Below are 19,460 nucleotides of genomic sequence, written 5' to 3'. Positions count from 1 at the left end.
GATAGAGAACCCTGTCAAGGCGCTCCCCTGCTCAGCAAGGAGCCTGCTTCTGCTTCTCTCCCCTCCCCCCTCTTTATGCTTTCTCTCTCCCACTCTCTCGAATAAATAAAATCTTAAAAAAAAAAAAAAACACTCAAAAGCAGTGGGAATATAAAGTAAAACTATAATAACCACAGGGATATTACATGGAAAAATCAATAGGGCAATCAGTAGTCCATTTAACCGACAATTTTTGAGCACCTACTTTGTATCTACCAGACACTCATGCCAGGAGTGGGAGACAGGAAATAAAAAGAAGTCACAGTCCTTTATCTCAAAGAGCTGATGGTTTCCCTGAGTTGTCTCAGTAGGGAAAATTGATTGAAAATATGATGAATGAAGAAAAGAAGTCAAAGACTCTAAATTTTTAATCTAGAAGACCAAGAGGATTGTTATCATCAGAGAATAGAGCAGAAGAAGGTGGGGAGGGCAGAGGATATGGAAGTTTTTAACATATTGGCTTTGTGTAGAATATTCAAGCGAAAATGTTCAGCTGGCAGTTAGAAACGGAAGACTGGAAAGAGAACAGAGAGGTAAAGTCTTACAATTTGGGACACATATAGCATAAAGATGAGAGCTGACATTGAGAGCTGGAAAAGATAAGAAAGGATATTGTATGCAGGACCTTGGATTCTATCCACATTTAGAGAAGCAGGGAAGGCAGAGGAAAGAAGAAAAGAGGAAAGAGAGGGAAAAAAAGAGGAAAAAAAAAAGAGGAAAGAGGAAAGAAAAAAAGAAGAAGAATGATTAGTAAATCGAGCCAAGATAAAAGAGAGCAATCAGAGAGGCAGAAGGATCATCAAGATAAGGGAAAGTGTTTCCAGAGGCATGTACTAGTTGTAGCAAAGAAATCATAGAAAATTAGGACTGAAAAAGAGGCCACTGGATGTGAGAACAAAAGAAAGGTATTCGTGACTTTTGAGAGAGTGTCAGAGTGATAAAGAAAAATTCTGTTTCCAAGAAGTTGAGGTATCAGTGAATGATGAGGCAATTAAGATAGCTAGAGCAAACTACTCTCCTGACATCTGACCATGAAGAAAAAGAAAATGGTAGAAGTCTAACAATGGGGGGAAAAAAAAGGATGGGACAGGAGTTTGATGGGAATGGTAGAAGGAGAATAATTTTTTAAGAATGGGGACAAAAAATAAAAGCAACATTTTTAGAACAGTAAATAAGAGAGAAAAAGAAAGAGCTGGTACAAAGACAAAGATACATAAAATATTTGATTTATTCAATCAATATATACTTATTGGGTGTCCATCATGAACTTGAAACTGGAGAATATATACCAGAGAACAAGAAACAGTCCTTCCAGAGGAAATGGAAGAATGCCACACTATCATTCATTCCACCCCTCCTCTGTTGTGCAGCAGTCATACAATTAGCAGTCCAGAGTTCTTAACTTTCAACCTAAGAATGCCCCTTCTGTGGTAGTACTTTCTTGAACTTTCACCCATTCCTCCCAAGCTGGTTTTCTCTTCACTGATCCCTGAATCCCCAGTCTGGGAGGAGCAGGATGCTCCCCCTCTCAGAAGCATCAGACTTCACTTCATCTCTATGCTCCAGAATCAAGTGAAAGGTGCTTATGACTTCAACCACAACCATCTTAATAAGGAAATTCTTAGCCCTGGGAATATCATTTCTACAAATCTCTTCCTATGGCTCAGTTCAGAATTTCCATCTTCTTCTATCAGCCTGGCTGATTTGTCTTCCTTCAAGATAAGACTTATAAAGTCTTGGTAAGTCCCTGTAGGTCCCCTTCCAACTGGTCATTGGCTCTCAGATGCTGCCTCCCCAGAGTTCCTGTGACACTGGGTACATGTCCCCTATAAGATACCCAAGACACGCATGGAGAGAACTAGATACAAAGTGATGTTGTTCCCACTGCTACAGGGACCACAGTTTATTTCATTTGTGTATAAACAACATGTAGGAAGGAAATGAACATCACTTGTGATATGGAGAAATGGGTAGTCAACTCAAAACAAGACACACGGCTTTCAGGCCAGATAAAGGGAGTCATGAGACCAAGTGCTAAGAAGCCAGCATTAATTCAGCAGCAAATTTAATTGAGGGATTATTATGTGCCAAATAACTGTTTTAAGCACTAGGGATACAGCAATAAAGACAGGCAAAGTCCCTACCTTCAGAGGGCTTAAATTCTAATTTGGAAAAACAGAAAATAAATATAAATAAATATACAAAATTGTTTCTGATAGCACTAAGTGACATGAACGTGATATGCTGTGGTAATGGAGGTGGGGGGTTAATCTAAATAAAGCAGTAAAGCCATTCTGAGGTGATAACATTCTTCAACCTGAGAAGAGAGTAATGAGACAGACCCAGAATGAGGAATAACATGCCAAAGCAAATAGCAAATTCAAAGGCCCCGAGGAAGGAAAAAGTTTGACATATGTGAGGGGGAAAAATGGCCAGTGTGGCTAACAGCAGAATGGACAAGGATAAAAGCAATATGAGATTAAGGCAAAGGTCATGACTTATGGAAAAGTGAAGTAACAATTTGGACTGAAGTTGAAATAGTAGATGATCATAGAGAACTAATTTAAGGCTAATGATGCCTCACAGATATTTGTCATAAAATAGGGTGACTTTGGGGAGATGGTGGGCATTTAATCTAGAGCACCACAGCAGCAAGGCAAAGAACTGTTGGCATTCTGTTACTGTAGAATATTTGAGAAGAAAGTCATTTAACTCACCTTTGCCACTGAAGGAGGAAACTGAGGTCTGGAAGGGGTGAGAGTATAAATCATAACTAATGTTCACCAATACATGGGTCTCCTCTATTTCTGGGTACATAGAAATAATAACATGTAACTTCAGGGCCAAAGCATTTAATTACTGCTGTCTAGCCCTCCAAGCCTCCCATGGTAATTGCCTGTTAACAAGGAGGTATCATAGACAATACACTGCAGAATGTTAAACCAACACCTGGAGAGAAGTATCATGAAGAACCCAGAACCACAGTAATTTGCAAAAGAGAAAAATAAACTCTGTGTTAAGTTACTAAGATAGTTGTGGGTTGCTTGTTATGGCATGATAACCTAACCTATCATGATTATTATAAAATAGGCAGAATTTTTTTAAAAGATTATAAAGAGTAGAGATGCTTACTCTGAGTGGGTAAAAGAAGAGAATGTGAAATTCTACTCAATGCCTTTGGCAGATGGCATTTTTTGACACAGTTCCCCATCCTTCCCTACATCAGTGACCTTTATCAAATATGTAACTTTGCAGTTCCTACCTCTAATGGGATGGAGTATACATTGGTGAAGTTGGGCTACCATAACAAAATACCATAGACTGGGTGGCTTAAATAATAGATATTTATTTTCTCTGTTCTGGAGGCTATAAGTCCAAAATCAAAGTACCAGGTCCTAGTAAGAGCTCTCTTTCTGGCTTGCAAATGACCACCTTCTTGCTGTGTCCTCACATGGCAGGGTCAGAAGGGATGAGAGGGGGAGTGCAAGAGAGCTTATGCCAGCTAGCCAGCACTCTGGTGCCTCTTCTTATAAGGTCATTAAACCCATTATGAGAGCAAACCTTTAAGATCTCATCTAAATTTAACTATCTCCCAAAGACCCCATCGCCAAATACCATTACACTGGGGATTAGGGCTTCAACATAGGAATTTGCTGGGATAAGGGGACACAATTTAGTCCACAGTAGCATATATTCTCCTACCCCTGGTTTGTGGTTTGGCCATGTGACTTTCTCTAACAGAATGAGGCAGAGGTGACAGTGTACACCAGCCCCAAAGCCAGGCCTTAAAAAGCTCTGACAAGTTTCCACTTGCCCTCTGGCACCTCCTTCACGGGCATGACAGGAGTATGCTATGGCTAGATCACTCCACCAAGGAGGACAGAAACACATGAAGTCTTTTTTTTTTTTTTTAAGGATTTTATTTATTTATTTATTTATTTGACAGAGATGACAAGCAGGCAGAGAGGCAGGCAGAAAGGGGGGGGGGGAGCAGGCTCCCTGCTGAGCAGAGAGCCCGATGTGGGGCTCGATCCCAGGACCCTGGGATCATGACCTGAGCTGAAGGCAGAGGCTTTAACCCACTGAGCCACCCAGGCGCCCCAGAAACACATGAAGTCTTATCAGCATAGCGAACCCATATTTTAACAAACTGCAGTGAGATGCAGAACCACCTAGCCACCAAGCCTAAACCACTCTGCTGACTGATGAGCCCAGCCTAAATTAGCAGATCGATGAATGATAATAGATGATTATGTTTTTAATATAACATACAAACAGGAGTCTGGGCATACTTTGTTAAGAAACATTACTATGGCAATAGGTAACAGATATAACACCTATACAATGTCTACAGGTAAATGGCCAAGGAACACATCTGGCTCCTTAGGAAGAGCCTTACATTAACAAAGACATCAGGAAAATTAATTTGGACTTCACTGACTTTTTTCTTAAAATTCTTGTTTAATCACCTTTGCTGGCTCCTTGCAGAAGTTCCTAAATTCAATTCCAATACTAGTCAGCAAGATTTGTGAAGACAACAGAAGAGATGGAAGAAAGGAGGGTAAAAAACAGAATCACGTAGTATTACAAAAGGTATTAACTTCAAAAAAGAAAATCAAGTACAATACAAAACACCAAAGACAATAAAAATGAAGTCCTTGGGTTTGGTAAGGAAGAAGTTGCTAGTTCATCAGAAAGTCATTTTTGGACCTTTGAGAAACAGATGCATGGGAATTAAGAAAAGAATAAACTTGCATATAGACTAAGACAGTGATTTTAGATCATTTAATTTATAAATTTAACAATGAAAAGAAGAAAGAAATAAGCCAACCAGAAATGGAACTCATTTCTTAACAGGGAAGACCTGGACTCTATTAGTTTTCCATTGCTACGTAACAAATAAGCCACAAACATCTCTGTTGTGTAGGTCAGAAGTCCACGTGGGCTTAGCTGGGTTCTCTGCGTGGGGTCTCACAATGACAAAATCCAAGTGTTGACCAGGTTGAGCTCTCATCTGGAGGCTCTGAGGGAGGATACACTCAATATGCTAATTTAGGCTATTGGCAGAATTCCACTCCAAGCAGCTTTAAGACTAAGGTCCCATTTCCTTGCTGGAGGCTGTTCTCAACTCCTATAGGCTGCTCTCTCACCCTTGTGTATATTCTCCTCCCTCTTCAAGCCACCAACAATGTAACAGATCCTTTCTTATGTTTTCAAGCTCTGGCTTCCCCTCCTACTACCAGTTGAAAAACATTCCGCTTTTAAAGGGCTCATGTGATTATATCAGGTCTACCTAGATAATCTCTCTGTCTTGAAGTCAATTGATTAGTAACCTTAATTACATCTCAAAATTCCTTTTGGTATGTAACATAACATAATCAAGGAAGTAACATCCAGCATATGCATAGTCATAGGGATTATGGCAAGAAATCTTAGGAGGGCATTTTAGGTTTCTGCCTATCACATATACATATTTAAAGTTAGAAAAGGATCCAAAAACTAAAAGATCTTGAGGATTTTAAACATCAGAATCCTGTACTACACAAATTATCAATAATTAGGAAGGAAAAAAATCAAGGAAAAGTACACCATCCTAGCCATAGCAAAAAAGGAGGATGTCTCTTCTTGGAGATTAAAAGAAGGATAAAAGAGGAGAATGCGAGGCAAAAGACAGCATTTATGCCAGCTATTTACTTTGCCAAATTTAGTATCATTTTAATTTAGATACAAAGAGACATATTTCTCATATTCTGGGTTCTTAAAAACAAGTTCTTCCAGATGGTTACGTCTCCCTAGAGTGACAGCACCCAGTGTAGCTTTGCACATATTGGGAATTCAATTAAACACTGCTGACCATCTGATTGAGAATTCAGAGTCTGGAGTAGCTGACTCAATACAAACATATGGCTTAGTTCCCATCAAAGGAAAAATCAAGTCACTCTATTCCCCTCTAACACTGCACCTCCTTTTCAATGTGGGAGAAAACAGAATTGAACTAATAAAAATAGGCCATGTAAAAAAGATTAGGGAACAGGCAAACAGTAGAACATAAAACTTCTCTAATTTTATCATAAAGCCAGAATTCTTCAGCTACAAATCAACACTAAGACATTTCCTTCTCATTTCAGTTCAATCAAATCAATGCTCACTGAGCACCGCTTCAGGATATTTAAAATGAAGACCCAATCTGAGTGTAGGTTGCTAAGGGTTGGGGGATAAGTACACAAATGACTATAATGTGAGGTTGATCAAAAGTGTTAGAAGTGAAGAGAAGAAAATAGTATTAAACAACTTTAACTCTATAAAGAACCATATGAAGTATTTATAAATAAGAAAAGCAAAGGTTCAGACAGGTTAAATACATTTTTTCAAGGTCATATAGTAGGTATACAGTAGATAATAAATTCAAATTGAGAACTGTCTGACCCCAAAATTCAATCTCTCCCAAAGGAAGGATTAAATCATCTCTGGTTGGCTACCTGAACAAGGGTTTATAGTAGGGTAGAAAGAAACTATAACAGTTTCTTAGAGAAGCAGTTATTTCAGGTGGAACTCAGAAAGATATATATACAATTTTCAAAAGCAGAGAGGTAAAGTAAGGAAAACAATTCCAGAGGAAAGAACATAAGGCACAGAAGCAAGATATCTGGGTCAACAGTTGGAGACAGTAAGTGGTTCAGATAATCTAAAACACAAACTCTTTACAAATAAATATAAAACTGGACACTGATGTGAGAGGCAATATAGAAAATTACTCTATTTATTCTATAGTCAATGGCAGGGGGAGGCAGGGAAATCTAAAAGTGAGCTTGAATTAGGAAAAGAAAATTATCTCTATCCCACCACCTTTGCCCTCTAGTCATAAAGCGAGCAAACTATGTCCCACAGCCCAAATCCATTCCACCATCAGGTGGTGTTTTTGCTGTTGTAGTTACATAAATTAACCCAGTTATAGGCTAGCAGTGTTTCAAAGGGTGGAGCTTTTATTGGTCTTTCAGTTCCTTCAGTTTCCTAATGGCAGACTTTACTGTGCAAGCAGATGTGGTGTTGTGGGCCCAGGCACCACCAGCTACCATTTTCATGCAGGAACCACACTGTCAGATCCCCACAGCTCATCTTTTCATCTTAGTTTTGCCACAGAAGGACCAATATTCAGCATGCTGGCTTATTTCAATTTTCTTCACCATTTTCCTGACAGAAGCACCATAACAAGTCCCGTATTTACCGATGATTCCAACTTCTTGGCACATTTAGCCATGTCTCCACAAACTAGGACAGAACCCAGAGAGCACCCGCCATCTGCTTTCGTAAAGTTCTATTGGAACACGGCCATGTCCAGTCATTCATGAATTGTCAATGATTGTTTTCACCCTACAACAGCAAAAACCGTATGGCCCATAAAACCTATAATATTTACTTTCCAGCCCTTAACAGGAAAAATATGCCATTTCCTCTAGTCCTAAACCTCAGAGGACTCTTTAGTAGTTTGTTCTGGTCTAAATATGAAGCTTATATGGATATTTCCTGATTGCTCAATTTCCAATATTGTAATTTTAATTCCTATTACAGAAATTGAGAATTTTGCTCTCTTACACCATCAGCCTTCCTCCCCATTTCCCTCTATACACACTGTTCTCTCTCAATATGTTTAAATCAGTATTCAGTGTTTATAACATTATGACTACATAAATATTTATTCCTGAGCCAGCTAATACAATGTGATTGTTTCCATACTTAAAAAATATCTTTCTGAAGTTAATAATTACCATTTGTTTCATCTGCTTCATTTTCCATTTACCTATCACTGTTTTTTTCCAAGTCCTACACATTTGTCAACAGTCAGTTTTTTCCAAATGTTCAAAATACCAAACACTTCATTCTCCCAAATCCTTCCCATAGTCTTCTATTCTCTTTCTGCAATCTGGACCGGGTGCTCTCTAAGTCTAGTGAAGAGTGATTTTCAAGGAACCCTATTTTCTGCCCTCCTGCACCAAATCCTTTGTTTTTTGCATCCTATGGCTTTCTCTTTATTGATTTCTTCCTTTGTTTTATACAAGTTCATCTTCCAGAGCTTTTTATGAAAGGACACATAAGATACACTTGAATCCTTCTGAGTCTTAGAATTTCTTTATTCTAATCAACAGTTTGTCTAAATAGAAAAACACAAGCTGAAAGTGATTTGCCTCCTAATTTTGAAAGCAATGCAACAGTGTCTTCTATATCTAGCGCTGCTGTTAAAAGTTTGATGTCATTCTGATTTCCATTCATCTCTATAGGACTTGTTTTTGTGTTTTCTTTTCTTTTGTTCTATACAACCTCTACAAAACTTTGAGAATTTTATTTTAATCCATGATGTTCTTAAATTTCAGACTGATGCGGCTTTGTGGTCTTTTCTCATTCATTATGCTGGATACTTGGGAAGCTTTTAAAGTCTAGAGACGTGTATCCTACAGTACAGGAAATTTTCTTGCATTATTTCTTTGATAACTCCCTTCAGGTCTTTTCCTTGTGCTCTATCAGTTGTTTACTGCCACAATAATGATGCATTACAACCCATCCTAAAACTCAGTGGCTTCGAACAATAACCATTTATAATTGCTCTAGACTCTACCAGTTGGCTAAGCAATTCTAAGCAATTCACAATCTTGGCTCAGTTTGTTTAGACAGTTCTTTCTGGTCCTGGCTGGGCATCACACACATACTTATGGTAGGCTGGTCAACAGATGAATTAAAATGGCATTGGGTAAGACACGACCCTGTTCCACTACAGTGAGTGGGTATTAAATCACAAAGGTCAAGGAAGAACAGGTTTTAAGAAAGAAAAGACAGTCAAAAATATCAAATGTTGCTGAGAAAAACGGAAAGATGAGGATGGGGGGTACCATATGATTTGGTTATCAAGAAGATAACGATGAAGTTTAAGAGGCATGTTTCAAGAATCTAAGAACGCAGAAGTTAAAGGAGTATTTTGTTCTTCTTTTTCTCAAATAATCTGATGAAGAGAAAAAGCCTGAGATAAGCAAGCAGAATACAGTAAGGTCAAGGAAAGGTTTCTGGGCTTTTTCAGTTTCCTGTTTAAGAAAAAGAGAAACCTGGGCAGGAATACAGAAGGAAAGTGACAAGGAATCTCTCCTTGATCAAACTCTTCTGAAGGCTCTTCTCAACTTTCTTCTCAACTAGGCCTTAACTTTTAGGCTTCCATGTTAAGCTCTTCATTGCCCAATTTTAGGAAGAACCCTGCTAAGTCCCCATAGTGGCTACAATACTAAAGAGCTGCTCAGCAGATGTAATGCAGGTGATGCCATGTGATCAGGATAAAACACCAAAAATTAACAAAGACTGGATTTTTATTAATTAAAGGATTTATTTTCCTATTTCCTCTCCCTGCTGGTATCTGATCTACTGTGTTCCCAGGCCCTTTGTCTGCCTTCACCATTGAGACGTTGCCTTTTTTCCCAGAAATGCTATGATACATTGGTCCTCAGATCCTCAATTCCCTCCTGACATCCACCTAAGAGACATAAGACATTGTTACCTCCATCTGGTTCCAAAACTCCCTGGCTTGCTTCTTACCACAGAAAATGCAGAGACTTTAAGCCTTTGTTTTCTGGACTTGGATCTCTACAGAGTCTGATCCCCAAACAAACCGGACCAATCTCAAACATCTATTGTTCTCTACACCTCAGGGTAACAGTATGATATGACACCACACAACAGAGCAGCCTTTAAAAGATTTTCTCCTGTCTGTGGGGTCCCAGCATTTAATCTCTCTTCTCTGTAGTCATCTTAGGGGCTACTGCCTATCTCTAAAACAGCCATTTACAGGTTTTAAGAGTTTATTATGTGGTCACTGAAGGAATATATGAAACTCATAAACTGCAGGCTTGAGCTGCAAAAAACATACATTTAGGCTGACTGAATTCTGAGTTCTTTAATTCAGTCACCAAAATATATAATGAAGTACTCCGTTAGGCACTGGAGGGCAGAGAGATTAAAAAAAAAAAAAAAAATTGTCCCTACCCTTAAATAGCTTAGAGCTTAGTACAGAAGTCAGATATGTAAATAAGTAATTCATACCTAAACTGATTACAGTCAGATTATCCCTATTCTATAGCTTAAAAAGAAAAATCCTTTCTCAGAATTGACAGAAATAACAGTCTTAAAATCAAAGAATACAGAGTGAAAAAATGAGCAAAATGAACAAGCAGATGGATAAATGAGAAACCAAATATCAAACTAGTAAAGCGTTTTTGGAGTCTTAGGCGAGGTAGTAGGTATATTATGTAAATGAGACTTTCATTATTCTACAACATCCTTCTTTTTCCTTAAATGTCACTCTCACTATAAATGCTAATTGGTTTAGCATATATAACAAATTAATCTGGTACTAGAATAATTCTACAACACAATACATGATTAAAAAAAATTTTTGCTTCTCAGCTTTACAGATAATGGAGCCTCTAAACAATTCTAGTCCACTTGTCTGATCTAGACCACTAGACTGATACTGGGCTACAATGCAGCCTCCCCAGATGTTTATAGCGAGAATCCATCTAATTGGTCAATGTTTGAGCCTTACGGATTATTAAAGTTTATCATATTTGATTGATACTTTCTCTCAATGTTAAGGCAATAGGAAGAATTCCCAAGAAAAGACATCATAACTATCGAATGTATAGAAATAACCAATTATCAATTCAGCCAGCACAAAGGATCCACCTGGTTAAACTGATTTTTCCTCTGTATAACACCTTGTTATTCATTATAATGACTGATTCATAGTTCAGCTGCACTGAGATATCTGATGGTACAAAGGAAATTTATCTCCATTCCTCACGAGATGGAATTATATAGAACTGGGTTTGAACCTAAGCTCCATGAGTCCTGTCTACATTATCTTGAGCAAGATATTTAACCTCTTTTAAATCTAAAGTATCCATGAGACTTTAACCACATGCAAATGGGGAAAATAATACTGATCTCATAAGTTTGCTGTGAGAATTGATGAGGAAATGATAAATCTACAAGACCAGCATACAGTAGATATTCAATGAATATTGGCATTCCCTTTACTGTAATCTGATTTTTATTATCAACTCTTTCTCCTTGTTTTGATTAATTTTTGTTAGCTCCCTCCACTTCATTATCTCTTCACTCATTCTTTCATTTAGGTTCAAAATTACTAAGAGCATGAACTTAACATTGCCTCTCCTGTAATATCTCCTAGATATTCCTGGAATCTATAGCAAAAAGAAAAGTTATGGTTTCAAATGGGACTTTACCCTAATCTCTCTGCCTTCATTTTAAAGTGCCTCCCCCAAACCCTATCTCTGATAATTTTCCAGCACTGAGAAAAGAACATTGGCTCTTAAGTCAGGGAATTCTGAATTCCAAATTCAACTATACTGTTTACTTAGTCAAGTAACTTACTTGTCCCAGTTACTAAATTTCTCTATATCTCAACGTCCTGTGAACTAACTCAATGCCCCATAAGCTATGGCAACAGGAAGAATGCCTAGCAATACTTGCTCTAACAAATGATTAAATTTTTCTCAGCCCCAAGGTTACTAATCAAACCTCTCTCTCAGTCAATAATTGCTCCCAAAGATATAGTCCAAAAAGATATAGCATGTAATGTTCTACAGTTATTCACTCATTTTGTCATTCAACAAATAGTTTCTGGAATGCCTATATGTCCTAGGCATAAAATAGTAACATTCGTTTAGCACTTTAAAAGACAACTAAGCCACAACTTCAGGCCTGAAGGACATCAGGGTGTAGAGGGAAGCCAAACATGCAAATAATTACAATCCAGTATTCTAAGTGCCAAAAATAGAGGTGTATACAAATGCGGGGATTCAAAGATAGAGATCAGGTAAGGCTTCCCAGAAGAGATGATTATGCTGGAGTTGAGTCTAGGAATATAAAAAGGGCTTCACTGAGCACACACAGGAAAGACATGTATTCCAAGAAGAGCAAAAGCAGAAAGCACATGATGCCTACTGACAATTCCAAGTATAGGAATCAGGTATGGTTGAAAGATGCTGCTGCAGGGGACTGATGGGAAATGGGGCAGGTAGGGAGGAGCCAAATCATAAAAAGTTTCAAATGATATTACAGTGTATTTGGAATAAAGTCCATTAGAGAGCCACTGATTTGTAAGTCAGAGAATAAAAAGTTTTAGAGTAATTCCTCTAATGGCAGAGGAATGAATGGATTAGAAGGGCTAATACTGGAAGTAGTCATACCAAATGGATGTAAGTGGGAAGGGACAGAATCAAAGATGGCTCTAGGGTTTCTAGAACAAATGAAGGTGCACTGTAGTTCCATTAACACAAAGGAGTCATACACGTGGCAGAGGAGACCTATGGGTAAAAATAATGAACATTTCAATTTTCATAACTCCATTAAGGGAAAGATGTTCAATAAACGATTGGGAAAAACAAGAATGCAGTATAGGAGAGAGGACTAAAATAGAGATTTAGATTTAGGATATATATTTGGGAGTAATAATTTTTAAACCCAAGGAACATGCTTTTTAAAAGAAATATAATTCTTTTAGATTTCTCTCCCAACTTCAACTGAAAAGATTACAAATTTAAAACCTTAAACTACCATCTATTGCACATATATTGAATCTTAACAAAAAATAATGAAAAGATGTCAACATATTTAATGAAAACAAACTTACCAAATATAACTATTTTATATTCATTTATTTATCACTTTTCTTAAGCAATCTACTAATAAGGACCTTCTCTTTATCTATAAAATTAATATATTTCCAAAATAATGTTTTCATGGCAAAGAAAAAAAAAAAAACCAGCATGCTTCATCTTCTGAATAAACAAGCTGGTTTAATTTCCTGAGTAAACATTACTGATACTTGACACTAAACAGAGTCCAAATTCACTGAAGGAGTTAAGAAATTTCTAAAATCCCAGGAGCAATAAACCTCACCAGAGAATTCAATAAAGACCTTATTATAAAAGACTAAAAGTCAATGTCATACCAAAATTTTAAATAACATCATGCATCCGTCTATTTAATAAATTATTTCAAAATCAGGTCACAATTGACAGACACACTATCTTGGGCAGACGGAAAAGAGTAGATAAGCAGGGAAAATTTCCTTTTCTCTACTGAAGCATGTCCACCAACTGTCATATTTGGAAAACAGCCAAAATGAGCACTTTATTTGCAAAAAGAACAGGAAACTCTTGAAATATTAGCAAAATGTGTGGTATAGAAATGTGGAATATAAAGAATTAAGATTCACATTTATGGATGTTTGGAAATAATGTTTCCAAGACACAGATTAAAAGCACAAGCCCATCCAAGGTAATAAGCTCTGAAAGCCAAAAGTAGAGCCCCCAAATCCCTGGATTTTAAGTGTCACCCTTATTTTCTAGCCTGTGACCATTTATCCAGTAAAGTTCCCATATACTTTTCTAATACAGATATTTAGCCTGAGAGGTATTTTAACTGAATCAGCCACATAAACTGCCTTAGAAAACCATGGTCAAACCATGTCTGTTTCTCTTAACCTTCTATTCTTTATGTTTCCTAACATTACTATTCCTCTTTTGTCAGAGTGTTTTCTAGTTTCTAGCTACAGGGTTTACCAGTGAAAGCTGACACAGCTGAGTTGCTGAAGGAGAACAGCTGAACTATTAAGGAAGGCAATCAGAAAGAAAAGAGAGAGGGAATCTAGAAATGTTAACTAAAGAGGAATCAGGAGAACCTTAGACTTCTGAATCTGTATAAACTTTTAAGTCTAGATTAATGTTCTCAATTCAGATATTGGCCCAGAGTCAACAAAGGGTCATGAAGAGTTTTCTATATGCACTTCTCACTAATTTAAAATAAATACATATTTTTAAAAAATGTAACAGTAAGAGTCTAGATAATACCCAAAGCCAATAACTAGTGAAAAGAAAAATGTAAGCATTCATTTTGAGTGACTACTATTAGAAACTTCCTGGCAGTTATAATATCACTATCAATGCCACTGTCACCTTGGATAAGGTGCCCAATTGTATCACACAGTATTCTAGCTCTTTAAAGAAGTACAGGAAGCATGACAGAGAGGAAGTAAGAAAGGCAAGTTGAAGACAGATTTCTGGTTTGGGTGTATTCTCTCAAGAAGTTCATAAAATAGTCAAGGTAATAAAATTTTTTCCACATGCCCCTTTTCTAAGACTTTGTCCCCATCTTCCCCCCCAAACATGAGGTTAAGCCCAAAGAGATTCAGCAGCTTCTATTACATGCTACATGACCCTGTCCCCCAGATCCCTGCTGCCTCGATTTCTCATCTTAAGAAATTTCTTAACTCCTGGTAGTTCAAGTTTTCCTTGATTATACACACACACACACACACATATATACACATATATAAGTATGTATATATGCACTTGAATAGTCCTATAAACCCCCATTTCAGTGTAAAGAGCAAGCAAGCAAGACTTCAGAGAAAGGTCACATCAGACATGGATGATTCCTTTCCTCAACTCCTTCCTATCACAGAAACAATATGGATTATATTGCTGAGAAAATAGTATCTGTCAATTCAAGATTCAAGAGTTTTGGAAGGATTGAAGGGAACAGTAATAGGTAGAATACATATTCCATACAGTCCCTTGTTCTGTTAATGAATGTCACAACTGTGAAGTGTAAACCCAAGGATTCCTTAAAAATAAAAGCCAAGGGGCGCCTGGGTGGTTCAGTCAGTTAAGTGTCTGCCTTTGGTTCAGGTCATGATCCTGCAGTCGTGAAATGGAGCCCTGCTCATCAAGCTCCCTGCTCTGCCAGAAGCCTCCTCCTCCTCCTCCTCCTTCTCCCTCTCCCTGCCACTACCCCTGCTGGTGGGGTGCTCTCTCGCTCTCTCTCTCTCTCTCTCAAATAAAAAAAAATAAAAAATAAAAAAAGCCAAGATACCAAAAGAAATACTGCAAAAAGGTCATGCGTTATTAGAGGTGCTACTGATTATAAGAAAAGGTTAAGAAGGTTAAAAAAAATAAATAAATAAGAAATGATCTCTTTAGATCCCCAGATGTTATCTTGCACATTAAGTATGTTGTTTAAATCTTGGCTTGTTTGGCTCCCTTCTTAGATAGTAAAACCAAAATTCTGATCATCATTCCATTGAGTTTGTCTTCTCAGACCTAGAAAAGGAGAACAGCAGCTGGTAATACTGCCAGCTGTTATTTTTTCTTGAATTTGGCATGCGAAGCCGAATGGTCTTTTAAAATACAGAATATAACTGCAATGAATTATTTCTGCAATGTTCCCAAACTATTTGTTTCCAACTCTTTGCAAATAAGAAGAGTACTGTTCAGTGATATCAAATGCTTACTAAAGAGCTACCTGGAAATTTCTTTGCAAAGATTTATTTCCAGGAATTAAGGATTCCTGGCAATAATTTAAAGTCTGGGAAATCCCCAGTATGAATTACTTATTGTCCTGGTTCATTTGGCACAATAAGCATTTTTACAAGACCTATGTAGATTTACCATATTTTAAAATATAGTTAGTCAATTTCCTGACATAATGTTTTTAATGACATCTTAAAAATCATAGTAGGGGCGGGGGTACCTGGGTGGCTCAGTTGGTTAGGTGTCTACCTACAGCTCAGGTCATGATCTCAGGGTCCCGGGATCAAGTGCCACAGCAGGGAGCCTGCTTCTCCCTCTCCTTCTGTTCTCTCTCTCTCTCTCTCTCTCTCACACACACACACACACACACACACACAAATAAGTAATTTTAAAAAATCATAGCAGGAATATCACAGAACAAGAAAAATCTACTTGCTAAAATCCTTATCTCTACCAAATTCTGCAAACTAAACTTTCTCAGTGAATGACAGTTCTTATCTCAGTGCTTTTAGAACTTTTTTTGCATTATCATCATCTTACAAAAATTCTTGAGAATGCACTTCACTGACAATTATGATACTTTCAGCTAAACAGAGCAAAAAATATATAAAGACTTTCTCTCTCACAGTCAATCTGGAGGCCTACTACATATCCATAACAAAATACATGAAAGAAAAAGCTCATTTAAAAAAAGGCAACGTGCTGACCAACCCACCGAAATATCATCATCTCTCCTCCAAAATGCAGGAAGAAATGAAGTCCAGGGGAACTGCCACACAGTACTTTGGTCATAATCTTCATGTTAGCTAGAATTCTTACTTGCCCATAACCCAATTTTCTTTCAACATAAAGGAACAGGTGGTTACTGAGATTTTTTACCATCATCATCATCACAGATAAAAAGAGGAACAATATGTTACTCTCTTCTTTCACTTCCTCTTCCACTCTCTTTCTTCTTTTCCTTCCTTCTATTTCCCTTCTCTTCCTGAACAATTCAATCTCTAGGGGCACCTGGGTGGCTCAGTCAGTTAAGCTTCTGCCTTTGGCTCAGGTCATGATCCTGGAGTCCTAGGATCGAGCTCCACATCCAGCTCCTTGCTCAGCAAGGAGCCTGCTTCTCCCTCTACTTGCAGCTTCCCCAGCTTGTGCACATGCTCTCTCTCTGACAAAGAAATAAAGTCTTTTAAAAAATAAAAGAATAATTTAGTCTCTAAAGCTATTATGAAGGGCAGGAAAAAATAATCATCCACACCAGAGAGAAGAGAGAGGCTGCCGGTGCCTACAGGAAAGTTGACAGAGCCCAAGCCAAGGAAGGAGATATTCATACTGGGGGCGGCTGAGTATGGGGTGTCAGTGCCAAGCAAGTTGGAAAGGGCATCCCTATAAAGGGGTACATGATGTGAGAGGATGAGAGCCCCAATAGGGTGAAAAGGGTATCCATGTGGTGGTCAGGCAGAGGGGAACATTTGGACATAGGGGGTCAAGAGTCCAAACAGGGTGAAGAGATCATCCACAAGGGTGACCCAGTTCAGGGGGTCAGATCCCAAGCAGGATAAAAAGGGTATCCTTCTGTAGATGTGAACTGGCATAAAGAGTCAGAGACTGTAAATGGCAAGAGGCTATCAGTGTAGATCAGGCTAACATGAGCAGCAGAGCCTGAGTTGCATAATGAAGACACAGACTCGGGGAGGATATGGCAGTAGAGAGGAGGATTTGTTGTTTGTATACAGGGGAATTTATCAAATAAGTATGTGTACCAAAGAGAACAGAAATCAAGTTTTTCACTATTGGAGGAAGAAGTTACAAATGTAGGAAGGGAAGAAACCAAAATGAATCATGAATGTGGAGTTGGACTGGAGTTAGACTCATCATTGTAAACCCATGATTTTTAATAAATACAGGTAGATATAGATGTAAGTGTGTATATTTTTGTGTATGAATATATATTTTCACTAATGACTATACTTAGTATCTAAATGTTAGCACCTACTTACCATTTTCCAACAAAAAGAACTATGGCTTCTTAGAGAAATGACTGATCCAGAACTGAAGCAGAGAAAGATAAGTCCTGGAACATTTTATGGTGCCAAAATCAAAGAAATGCTCAAAGAATGACTCAGAAAAGCCAGCCTTCAAGAACTTATACTGGTTAAGTCCGGGACAATTTAAGCATCAAAAATTAACAACAACAATAATACATCAAAACCCATGTAATAAAACGAACCATGAGTCCATACTTACATAAATAAAGTGTGATAAAGAATGGGATATGCAGCTAATTAAGTATACTTCCCCACAAAATAGTTATTACAAAGGGAAAAGGAGTAATTGTCTATATAAATGTCTGACAGACACTATCATAAACAAGTTATTAAAGTGAACATTATGAGCAACAGTACAAATCAAAATCATGCAACCCCTGATAGGATGCAATGAAAAGAACACAGCATCCTTCTGTGATATTCCTGCCAAACATGAGCACAATGTGAATCTAATCCTAAGAAAAAAACAGACAAACCCAAACTGAGGGACATTTTACAAAATAACTGGCCTATCATCTTAAAAAGTGTCAAGATCATAAAAGTCAAGGAAAGACTGAGACACTCTTCCACACCGAAGAACATTAAGGAGGTGTGACAACAAAATGTAATATGATTCTGAACTGGATTCCAGTGAAGCACATTATTGGGACAACTGCCCACACTTGAATGGGGTCTAATGGTTGTAATGTAGCAATATTAATTTCCTGATTTTAGTAGTTTTATTGTGGTTGTATAGAGAAATACCCTTGCTTTTAGGAAATACAAACTCAATACAAACTAAAATATCCTAAGGTGACAGGGCATCAGGTTGGCAACTTACTCTCAGGTGGTTCAGAGGAAAAAAGTTACTTCAACTAAACTAGCTTTTCCACAACTATGTGATTATTTAAAAATCAAAATTAGTTTTCTTAAAGTTCTAGCTCCAACCATTAAAGAATTACTTAACCCTGACTCATGGTCAGATCTAGTTCATATATATAATGGAAGAAGGGAGCCAAATGTTGACACTGGATTGATCAGAAGAAAAAGCTTACTTTGTGAGCTTTTATACTCTATGAAATTAGAAACTACTATATAGCTAGCTATCATCTCATGTGTGTAACTTCTGCAAATTGCCTAGAGGGGAGAATCTGTTTTCTATACTCCAAAGCACCATCACCATGCTGAATACATAGTACACACCCTCAAAATATTTGTCAACAAAAAATGCTTTAAAAAGCCAGATAAAGAAAATATCAATGATAAGCTTATTAGAAAACCATTAACCTCATGGATTATATATAACACAGCACGCACAACTCCAGCAGAACACAATCTCTGTGTGCTCAAATTAGCTTTGTGAAAAATGTAGACGATAACAAACTAATGCTAAATATCTGGTGACCAGTACCATTCCTAAAAGTAGGCAGAAAAAAGTAATCACTATCTCTTGAGAACAGAGAAGGACTAAGCAAATATATCACCCCCAGTGGCCTGTCTTGGTGCCTACACTATTAAAGATTTAACGTAAGACAAGGTACCCAAAGAAGTTACATATTAAAATGCAAATATCCCATAGTTCACATCAAATAAAGACACTCATGAAATTTATACAATTATTCCTTAGACAGCCATAATGCCTCAGTAATAATAATAACAAAGAAAACCACACGTTTTGGGTTCCTCCTACATGACAGGCCCTGTGCTAGATATTTTATATAAATTCTCTTTAATCCTTACAACTTTACAAGATAGATATCTTCCTCACTTCTAAATCAGGAGACTGAGGTCCAAAGAAGTTAAATAACCTGCCCTGGGCCAAATGTCCATTCAACAGCAGAGTTTTCATTCCAGCTCAAGACTCTGACTTCTTCCATTACATTCTGTTGCTTCTTTCTACCATGCCATTTACTGTTGCTGAAAATGGACACCTATGGCATGAGGAAATAAGGGGCAATTTAGAAAACTTTTTATTTGCACATGATAAAACTGAATGAGAATTCTGGGTTTCAGGTTAAAAAAAAAA

General features: G+C 37.5%; 1 protein-coding gene and 1 pseudogene across 5 annotated transcripts in view; both read right to left on the bottom strand.

Annotated features, from left to right (window-relative positions):
• The window catches only part of LOC111141988 (ankyrin repeat and sterile alpha motif domain containing 1B), a 1,155,119-nt gene that overhangs the window by 1,123,985 nt on the left and 11,674 nt on the right, over positions 1 to 19,460 (bottom strand). The gene's annotated exons all lie outside the window — the stretch shown is intronic.
• Positions 7,023 to 7,297, bottom strand: LOC111141991 (annotated as a pseudogene).

Source organism: Enhydra lutris, unplaced genomic scaffold (assembly GCF_002288905.1).
Source record: "Enhydra lutris kenyoni isolate GAN:26980312 unplaced genomic scaffold, ASM228890v2 scaffoldscaffold7, whole genome shotgun sequence".
In the NCBI taxonomy this organism is placed as follows: domain Eukaryota; kingdom Metazoa; phylum Chordata; class Mammalia; order Carnivora; family Mustelidae; genus Enhydra; species Enhydra lutris.
Note: the sequence above shows the minus strand (reverse complement) of the source record. Positions and strands in the feature narration are given on the sequence as shown.